At 26.0% G+C, this 12,051-nt stretch overlaps 1 long non-coding RNA gene across 1 annotated transcript; it reads left to right on the forward strand.

Moving 5' to 3' along the window:
* Positions 1 to 2,683: 2,683 nt before the first annotated feature.
* LOC147939266 (uncharacterized) lies at positions 2,684 to 3,253 on the forward strand. Its single transcript, XR_015567118.1, has 2 exons — positions 2,684 to 2,896; positions 3,011 to 3,253. It is a non-coding gene; the product is annotated as an uncharacterized LOC147939266 (long non-coding RNA).
* Positions 3,254 to 12,051: the final 8,798 nt, after the last annotated feature.

Genomic DNA, 12,051 nt, shown 5'->3' on the forward strand with positions numbered 1-12,051 from the left:
ATTATTTTATAAAGTATTTTTTGAATATTTTTGTTCTAATATATTTTTATTTTATTTTTGACTTGGTTGTATTTATGCAGCGGTCAATGGATTTGGATATGATCGTTGCATTAAACCATGTAAATGAGCCTTTACAGACGTTGAATGCAAAGTGGAATGTACACAGTTTAGCACCAAATTTTAACTGTTGTCGTAAAAAATAATAGAAAACTATAATCTATATAATAATAACAAACCGAATAAATGCGACCAACTATTGCGTTTTTTCAATTGTACCTTTTGGATATTTTCTGAAAAGTCGTGATGGATCATTAAAATGGTTATTTATGAAAAGTTACAACTGACCACTGTAAAGTTGTGTTGATTGGAACATTCGTATCTTTTAAAATCTATATATATTTGTCTGTTTGAACTGTTTTCATTTTTTTGTCATGACACAAAATCAACTAAAATTTCAATCTCAACAATTTTACATTTTTCTAAATTATTTTGTAGCAATCATTCTTTTAAAAATCAAGAAATTTCTCTAATTCTTGATTTAACAAAAGATTTTTGGAATGATGAATCTATCTCGAATAAATGCCACCAAAGGTTGTGTAGCAATCGTACCTTTTGGATAATCTTTCAAAAAATCTATTAAAAATTTAAATTATGTGTTTAATAAAAAGTTGTGATTGTTCATTGTAATAGTTTTTTTATAAAGTTGCAACTGTTCATTGTAGAGTTGTGTCTATTCGAATATTCGTATCTTTTGATATCTATATATTTTTCTGTTTGAACTGTTTTTATTTTTTTTGCCATGACACAAAATAGTATAAAATTTCAATCTCAACGGTTTTTACAGCTCTCTAAATTATTCTCTAGCATTCATTCTTTTAAAAAGTAAGAAATCCCTCCAATTCTTGATTTAACAAAAGATTTTTGGAATGATGAATCTAATTTACAATTTATAGTTAATTTTATATATATAAATTAATAATAGTACCTATATATAATAGCAATCTGAACAAATTCCACCAAAAGTTATGTTTTTTCAATCGTACTTTTTGGATGATTTTCCAAAAAAATCTGTAGAAAATTTAAATTGTGTGACAAAGTTGCGATTGTTCATTGTAACGGTTTTTTTTGTAAAGTTGCAACTGTTCATTGTAGAGTTGTCTCTATTTGAATATTCATATCTTTTGAAATCTATATATCTGTCTTGAAACAATATTTGAACTCTGTGAAAAAACAAAATAAAAAATTTAGAAAATAAAGTTAGATTAGAAATTAGTTAAATCAGTTCGGGTGTTATGTATTTTTTTGGAAAAATACAATCGTATGTAAATGTATATATTATTAAAAACTAAGGAGAAATAAACAAAATAGTGTCTCGAACTCTGTGAGCGCGACACCTCAACATTTTCGGTGAGAATGGTCTCTATTAATAGAAGTGATATATAGAAAAATTAATTAATGCATAAATGATTATTAATTATATGAATATAATAAATTAGATTAACTAATTTATAATTTAAAAAATAATAAGTGATATATAAAAAGAAAATATTGAACTTAAAATATTTTTCTCCCAATATCTTTAACGTATAGATTTTAAATATTATATAAAAATAGAAAATATTTCACCAAAAAATAATACAAATAGAAAATAATAAAAAAGACAAATATTTTGTATTTTGATGTTGTTAAATTATACAATAAATGATAGGCTAATTAAGTTTCATTACAGATTTAACTTAATAAATAATACTTAGAATAAAAATCATTGTGTTATAATATTGGTATTATCTAATTTGGTGGTATTGGATTCTAATTTATGAAGAAATTGAAGAGTTCAACAAAATCATTAAAAGTGAATAAGTGAAAGATTGTTAAAGATTGCTTGAGTGTTTTGTTGATTAGTTTTCTAAAATCTTGTAAAGTGCTCCAAATAATCCCTGTATTTTTCTAATATTTTTCATGATTTTATTTTCTAAAGAAAATATCTAAAATCATGAACCAATAACATAATAATTGAATTCATTAACAATCCTAAATTCTTTTGTTTTAATTGAATAACACAAAACTTTTAATGACTTTATAAAAGTCTGAATCCAATAACCCAAATTTGTTAAGATTTTAAATGACTTTTTACAAATCACAAACTAATAACACTAAACTTTAACAGAGTTTAACAAAAATCTTGATCTAATAACAACAGATTCTACATAACATTTAAAATTTTAAAACTCTATCCAAATATCAAACCAATAACCCCCACTAAATTTCTACTTCATTAGCTTACATTAACAATATGTAATGTATTACTAAATTGGTTACCAAAAAAACTCTTTGACCATATTCCAAAGATTAGACATGCAAATATATATATATATATATATATATATGTTAATTTTGACTCAAAATAGCATAAATTGTACATATGATAATTGCCCTTTCAACTTTTCTAACATTGATTTCTAAATTTGTTAATACACTGTATATAATTTTGACTCAATATGTTGTATTACTAAATTTGTTACCCAAAAATTATTTGACCATATTCCAAAGATTAGGCATGCAAATATAGAAATTTGCTAAATTTGACTCAGAATAACATATATTGTCTATATAAATATGATTTCAACTTTTCTTTTCTGTATACATATATTGCATTAATCTAATACATTTGAATGGTGTATATTGTAAGATTTATATCTATTAAATATGAATCTTATCTCTTTGCAAATGAAGACAGTAAGAGTCATTATAAATACAGCAGTTTACAGACTTCTTATTTTTACAACAAAATTGACAATAAGAAATAAAATAATGAATATGACAAAAGCTTTTGCTATTTTTGTTCTTGTAGTACTAGCAACATCATTTTCAAACTCCAACGCTTTAGCCTCACCATGTATGATGTTATTGTTCATATATCTTTGATTATATTATAAACTGATATTTACAATTTATATGTATATGTGTACATATATATTTCTTTTTCTTTAACTTGGTTGTATTTATGCAGCTGTCAATGGATTTGGGTATAACCATTGCATTAAACCATGTCTACCACATTATACAGATGTTGACTGCAAGTTTGAGTGTACAAAGTTGTTAGGCTACTCGGATGGAGGGTGTATGGGTTTAGCACCAAAATTTAAGTGTTGTTGTAAGAAATGATAGAAATCGATAATCTTTATAATAAAATGGTGATTTGATATGTTGTACTTGGTTAAGCTTAAATAAAAATATATTTTGTACGCTCAAACTAATCTTATCTTAATACTATTAAAAGAAGAGTACAAAATTAAGAATGTCCAAAATTATAGTTTTATTTACAGCAATTACCACTGAATGATTCACAAAAGAGATGTTTAATTGAAATTGAAAAGGTTAAAATCGGAATAAGAAAACTTAATTAAAAATTAACATACGATTTGAAAAGGTTCCGCGTGTTTTCAAAGAATTTGACCGTGAAGAAAAAATTATCTGAGACTTCATATTGGCCTTTGATCCTACTAACACACATGTAATTTTCTTATTTATATTTTTTGAGTAATTGAGTTTCGTTTCGTAAACCGGGTTTAATAAATAAGTTTACTTTATTTGCTTAAGTACTAATACAGTATTTCCATACGATATTTTGTATACATTTGATAAAATATCCAATGCAAATAAAAAACATGTTCATGAATCATGCAATTGCATTATGAAAATAAATAAAAACATGTATCTACAGTATATCCATTTTTTACTATTTGAAAAACTTTAACTAAAGACTAGATTAATACATTAAATCAATTCAAAAGAGAAAAGAGGTAAAAAACTTATGGGTTATAATGTAGCGGGTTGAATTATTAAACATGTGGTAATTTGAAGATTTTTAATAAATTAAAATTATAATATTTATAATATAATGATATATATAAGAAGATTATATTCTCTTTGAAATTATAATATTTATTTTTAATAATATTTTTTAAACAATAATTAATTTAAAAGTATTTAAACTAAATCGAATGGCTTACATTGGCGGGACTCATTTGTGTTTCATATATGCTACTCTTGGATCAAAGTATCAAACGGATCCCCTATGAGAGGAAGTCAAAATATTCTCGACCCTTCACATGATGCTTAAAATTGTGGATGGGCAACACCGCTTTGATAGTTCTATTGTAAACGCAACAACCAACTAACGATATTTACAATTTACCACTATGTTAATAAACAAAAAAAAATACAAATTGGAAATATATTATTAAAATTGTAAAAATATATATTAAATCAGAATTTATTGTATGAAGAAAAAACATAATTTCACAGCTTACCATTATTCTAGAGAGAGAGAGAGAAAAGGTAAAATTCAAAGAAATCAAGCTATGCAATGTTTGTGAATTTTGTTTTTTTAGATAAAGAATAATGGTAGAGAACTCGTAAATTGTCTTGTGAAATGCATATAAGTTAATCGAACGCTAGATATGTTTTATATATAAAGAATATTGCACAATTCTGAAATAATTGCATCCAATTAAAAACATGCTAACTAACACAATACCAACAAAACACATGATAATTAACATAATACCAACAAAAACAATTTCAATAACACAAATGATAAACTGGAAATTGGAAATAAACAAAATAACTAGTAACCTAACCAGCAATCACAAAACGATCAAATCGGGCAATGAAGAACACAATCCGTGCTTGCTGCTCAATAGTGTTGATTGACACCTTCCTGGTGTAACTTGACGATATCTCCACTAACATAGACCACTGGCGAGTAAAACTTCAGTTTCAAAAGTATCATAGAAATTCACTTTTCCATCATTCTATTTAAAAATAGGTTATGTATTTTGATTTATTCAGTGTCGATATATTCTTGATGTATCAACTCTTGTACAAAAAACTTCAAATTAACGAATGAATGAGATGTTAAACAATAAACTACGCTGCCAATTAAAACAAGTTAAAGCCTTGAATGGTTGGTGGGTAAGCTCCAGACCGGACTAAAGTCGAACCATTATGCTATTTTCTACCATTCACACAATTTTCCGATATACTCCATGCCAACTCCAAACAAATAAAACACATGTTAGTATGTAGTAAACAGTACCTCTATACTAAAATATAACTAGTCATCCACACTTTTTGTCTGCTTTCAAAATGTTGCATAATGTAGTATAGAGTTTAGCATACCAAGATATTAATACACATTTTCTAGTATGGAGTGTATTTACCAACCATTCAAAACCGAATGGTTTTATGGTATGGTGTAGATCAGACTATGCATACCAAAATATTGGTATGCAAAACATTGGACTCCATTATAGAGCATGTTAGTATGTAGTTTAAAATGGTATGAAGCTTTTGAGGAGTAGAATAGAAAATGCAGACCAACATTAAATTTATAATGGTATGGAATTGTATGCTCAAATGCATAGTAATATGGAGATTTTTATTATGCAACAAAGCATACTAGTACGCAATAGTTAATGTTGAATTAAGTGTGGACTAGTCCAATCTTAGTCCGGTCGGGAGCATACTTTATAGAACCATTCAAAGTCATAATAATAATTTATAAAATGGGTATAACCAAAAAAATTGCCCTACTCATTAGGATGACGAGACAAAAAACCCAAATTTTACTTTAATTAATCACTATATATTATATTGCAATGTAGTTGGTCAGGGTGATCGACAATTTTTATTATTTCTATTGTTTGTCTTCTCAATTCGTGTTGGACAATCTATTTAATTTTTGCTTTTGCTAGGGTTTTCAGTTCCGTACTTGTTTCGAGATCTTCTAGTTTCATGACTTGTTATCGAAGCTTTCCTTCTCTGTCACCACTGATTAACACTACTGTACACAACAAATCCTTTTGTTTCGCCTCTTCTCTATATCTCTCTCTCCTCTCAATTACTTTGTTTTTTCGATTGAACCCATCAAAACGACAATGTTATCGAGGTTATTTAAACAGTGTCCTTGGGCTGATGCTCTGTTTTCTCCCGATTTGACTTTTAGGATTGGTGGATTATAGCATTTGATTCACGATTTTTTATGTATTTATATATAGAAGAAGTAAGAGACCTAGATTTTTGAGGGCCTAAAGCTATTTTAGTTGTATCAATAGCAGGGAGTGTATTGAGCTAAATATGGCTCTAATACGATTTGGAAGTAGTTGCTTTGCTCAATTTGCAGTGAAAGCTTGTTATTCGAACCAACCTGCCAACAAAAGTATGGTTTTTTTTTTACTGTTTAAATCTCTGGATTGTATTTAGTTCTTGATTTATTTAGAGGTTTTTGATTAACTTCTTATTACTTGGAAGAGTTATATATCTGAATCACATAACGTTAAAAGGTTTTTCATTTCACAACTTTTTGCAGTTCAATGATCCAAATAAATTGTTTGGAAGCTTCAGAGTTGAGTATGTTCTCACATGGGTCCTTGCCCTTCTTGTCAATGACGGGAATGTCTAGAAATAGTTGCTTACTGAAACAATTGAGTAATTGAAGAAGAGAAGAGAAGAAACAAGAGTCGCGATTGAACAAAGAGACTCTCGACTCGGAAAAGAAAAAATGGGGAAGAAAACAATGGAAACGACATCGTTTTAGTCAAAAGAAGCTCTTTCTTTTGCTTCTCAAAACGACGTTGTTTCTTACGTGGTTTACACGTAAACAATCGTTAACAGTGAAATAACACCGTCATGGCTTCTGAATGGTTTAACACATTTTCACAAGTTGGGGTATTGAATTTGAATATTTTAGAACTTAATGTATTACTTTGCTCAATGTCAAGCTGGTGTATGAATTCAACATAGCCCCTTAGCTGGGGTATGAAAATACCGATTTTCCACCAAACAACATTATTCCAAACTTAAATTTAATCCAAGAAATCATATTTATGAAATTTTAACCCGTGCTTCAGCAAGAAATCATATTTTTTGAAATTTTTTTATATTATAGTGACATATTATTCACCCGTGCTATAACAAATCAAATTAGAGTGTTTATAATTTTTAATTTTTTGATCTATTATATATTTATAATATTCTTTAAAATATCAAATTAAACTATTTTTAAAGATTCCAAATTAAATTATTTAAAAAGTTTATTATAGTATATAAAATTATACAATTCAACAAAAAAAATATATGAAATAATAAATATTCAAATTTCGATCCGTTACTTAGTCAAAATTTTTTAATAAAGTAAGGTAAGATTTTATTTTTTAGTATAATCGGAAATCATTTGTAATCTGCGTAAGAGTGATTAATTTCTGAGATTTTTTTGCCTATATATGGATAGTTAAATATTCTTTGGAGATTTTATTTTATTCTTTAGAATATATTTTTAAGAGGGTGCTAATCCTAAATCTATGTAATATATCAAATAATTAATCCATATAACCTATCAAATAATTAATCTTAATTATAACCTATATTAATATTATATGATCTACTAATTTGAAGTCATGTACTTCCGTTTTATTAAAAATATAATTTTAAGTTAAAAGCTAAAATCAAAATATTTTATAATTTATAACTTGAAAAGTAAATCAATAAAATATGAATCTAGCTTAAAAAGAGAAAAACACCAAAACTAAACAAAAGTCACCATTGGAATCTGAATTTTTTTTAATAATTTCAATAGATATGAGTTGGTAATTTTAATAGGTGCTATAATGATGAACAATGGGTCCTATTTCAGCCATGGGTCGGATCTTCAGTCTTCACACTAAACGGATCAATCTTTTTAATTTTTATTTTAATCACAAATTTATCCTTCTTAATTTTAATTAAACATCTCCTTTATAATTAATTCAGTGGCAATTTGAGTAATTAAATAAGAAATTTTGGACATTTTTAATTTTGGTATTACTTTTAATGGTGACTTTTGTTTAGTTTTGGTGTTTTTAGGTATTTGATATTACAATTTTTTTTATTATTAATAATAATATGTGAAGTATTTTTAAACACGAAGATAAGATAACCCTAAACTCTAAACAAACAGAGAATATCCGAGCAAAAATATATGCAGAAAGATCTCAACATCTTTATGTTCACCACCAACGGATACATAAGGATTACACAAGTAGGGTCTTTGATAATTACAACCTTTTTTGAAAGTCGACTTATAACTTTTGGTAATAGATACTACTACATGTACAAATCATAGGCTATACGACAACCGTGTATAGTTGTAGCACTGGTGTGACCTAATAAATTTTATATAAACCATATATGGTTTATATATGATATTAACAATATGTAATCTATACTATTAAAAGGGAAGTATTTTTAATAAGTAGACATAGATTAAGAAATTATTACATGAAATACCACTGAAAACTGAATAGGGATAAGTATAAATATAAAGCCAAACAGATTGATATTGATAGTACCCAAATAGATTGAAATTAATAGTATTACCCAAACCAAAATAAAATGATATAACCCTTCCAAATCGGGTACAATTAAGATGGGTTCTAAATCCGTTTCCAAACCGATCACAGTCTAATAATAACAATTACCTAATATTTATGAAAATTAAATTTATTACCATAAAAACCGGTCATTTAAATTCGGAATTACATATATGTAAACATATTTAACTTGGTAATATATTTAGATATATTTCTGGAAACAACCATTTATTATATTAGTAATTGAATTGGTCAAACCTAATTTGATATTATAAATGACGTGGTTAATTAAAGAAAGTAAATATAGGATTATCAAAAATGAAAATATATAACATTAGATTTTCAAATTTCTTTAAAAACTTAACAATATTTTTTATGAAAATAAAACAATAATTAATAATAAGAAAATAAATAATGAAACAACTAAAAAAGGAGTATGCTCTTTTATATTGATTTCAAACTGATTAATAAAAAGAAAATATTTAAACTATAGGTAATATATATATATATATCCGAAAATTATTATTTTAAAACTTATGAAAGTATTTTAATGTTCTTAAATAACAGAGCTACTAAATTTAAATTTTGTCTAAAATCTATTTTTAGAAAAAGTATTATTTTTAATTAAAATAAATAACGATTAATAGTATAAATTAAAATCTATAATAAAATTGCATCGATTATGGTGTGAATTAATTGAAGATAGTTGAAGTAATTAGTAATTTTAGTCATGAAACAAATATTCAAACAAAATATGGGCGATAAGATGGCAAATTTTTTGGAAACTATTAACGTACAATTAGGAAATTTAAGCAATATATTTGGCAAACAATATCTTAATAATAAACAGATATTGGACTTTTTCTATACCATTTTCCTATATATAACTAAATATTTTTGTTTAAGCCTAGAATATATTTTTTCGTTTTTCAATTTTAATAGCACATATCTTTTTTTGTTCTTTTTGCTAATTGAAGATCTAATTTGAGTTTTATATTCTTGATTTCAGGTTCGAATAGAGCATGAAAATTGTTGTTTCTCCACTTTGTGTGTCACTGTTTCTTCAAACCAATGGTACTTTGATCTATTTATTCTTCTTTATTTTTTATGATACACCCTTTGATTGAAAATGTTTAAATATCAAGTTCTTATTAAATACTAATCAGGATATGGATAAGAGAAGGAAGAGCAGTTGATAGAACATGGATCCTCAAATCGAGTAATCGAGCTAGATGGTATGAAGCAGACTATGTCATTCTGACTTTTTCATTTTGTTTAAAGGTTAGATTTTCAAATTTATATTAAAATTTAATCATATTTTTTTATGAAAATGAAACAATAATTAATAATAAGAAAATAACTAATGAAACAACTATAAAAGGAATATGCTCTTTTGTATTGATTTAAAACTGATTAATAAGAATATATTTAAATTATAGGTAATATATATGTATATATATATCCGAAAATTATTATTTTAAAACTTATGAAAATATCTTAATGTTCTTAAATAACAGAGCTACTAAATTCTAATTTTGTCTAAAATCTATTTTTATAAAAATATTATATTTAATTAAAATAAATAATGATTAATAGTATAATTTAAAATCTATAAACAAATTTCATCTATTATGGTTTGAATTAATTGTACTAAAGATTATCTTTTATGTATTATTAATTTGTGCGTGTTTTTTTTGAAGATGGCAAACTTTGGTTTGATATTTTGGACTCGGGAATCAAACACATTAATAATTTTATTGTAGATAAAGATGCTTCCCTTTTAATAGTATAGATGCTAAAATAATGTGTTAATAATATAGATAAATACGAAAAAAATATTGGGCTTCGATATGGGTTTAATTAAGTAATTAGAAAACAATTACTTCAACAATTAAGGTTTTTAAAAAAGTTAATAAATATTTAGGGTAAGCAAAGAAATATATATCGCTTTCTCCTCTTTTCTGAACAGAACTCAGTAAACAAAGTTTTCCTTCGACATGTCTCTCACTAAATCAATTGTATATATATTAAAGTAAAATTATTCAAGTTTTTAACTTTTTAACACTATTTATTCTATTTTCCTAAATAGTTACATCCAAATTATTTTTATATTTGTAAGTGATTGTTGTTGTTTGGAGAAAATTGGTTAGAAAGTTGATTTTGAAAGTTTAGTTAACGAATTAGTGGAAAAAGAAAGAAAAATGTTTTAGAACTAATCTTTTGTTGGTTTGTATAGTTATATTGTTTTTGTTTTCGTTCAGCGACAACGGTATTTGTTTTTGTAGAATTTTATTTTTATTGAATTGGGGTATTTTTTTAAGTCGCTTCGGATATATTTTCGTCTTCTCACAACTCTGTATATGTTACAGGAAATCAAATATTACTTATGAAAACAATCCCGCACGTACGTGCGGGTCCGTATCTAGTGTATTACTAAATTGGTTACCAAAAAAAATCTTTGACCATATTCCAAAGATTAGGCATGCATAGATATATATGCTAATTTTGACTCAAAATAAGATACAATTGTCATTAAACTTTTTTCACTTTCTCAAAATAATATAATCTCTTTGAATCTCACCAAATCACAAACTTTTTCACTTTCTTAAAATGAAATATCCAACAATTCCACCAAATATCTTAAAAACTCTCTTCAAATCTCTCAAAATCTCAAATTTCCTAAATCCCATAAAATCTTACTAAATCATAGTTTCAATATACTCCCCTAAATTATGCAGTCAAATATTACATTTAATCAAATAATGGTCTTAGTTGTAAGATTTTTGTCTATATAATGAGAATCTTATCTCTTTACAATTATAGGTCAAATTTTCTATTTTTCTCATCCCCTTACTTCAAACCATCGACCGAGTCACTATAAATAAAGCATTGTTGGACTTTTTAATTTTACAACAAACCTAACAATTAGAAATAAACAAATGAGTATGACAAAAGCTTTTTTCTTTTTTGTTCTTGTAGTACTAGCTTTGTTTTCAAACTCCAATACTTTAGCCTCACCATGTATGTTGTTATTGTTACTCAATCTTTGATTATTTTATAAAGTAAATTTTGAATATTTTATTTTAACAAATAAATTAGTAAAAACCAATTTATATGTATATGTGTGTATCTATATTTCTTTTTCTTTAACTCAGTTTTGTTTATGCAGCGGTCAATGGATTTGGATATGATCATTGTATTAGACCATGTAAGCGAGCTTTTACAGATGTTGAATGCAAGGTGGAGTGTACACAGTTCAGGGGGTATTCGGATGGAGGGTGTATTGGTTTAGCTCCAAATTTTAACTGTTGTTGTAAGAAATGATAAAAGTCAGTAATCTTTATAAAATAAAATAAAACTGATTACGACAAAGAAACGTCTCCATGTGATTTTAGTCATCTGGATTTATCTTATGCTAAATATACTACCTAAGTTATGTTGCTTATGGATTGAGTACTGCCTCTTGATCAATGAGGAGCCCAAACTGATTATTATTTTTCAATGCATTCACCAAACCATATATATTTGATTGATATTGTTGTGGGTGCAGAAAAGAAAAAGAAAAAAAAAACAAAATATGTTGAAGATGTGAATTTTACAGACCCACAACCACTAGACCACTTTTAATGACTATCCCAAT

Source organism: Camelina sativa, chromosome 9 (genome assembly GCF_030686135.1).
Source record: "Camelina sativa cultivar CO46 ecotype springtype chromosome 9, ASM3068613v1".
Classification (NCBI taxonomy): Eukaryota; Viridiplantae; Streptophyta; class Magnoliopsida; order Brassicales; family Brassicaceae; genus Camelina; species Camelina sativa.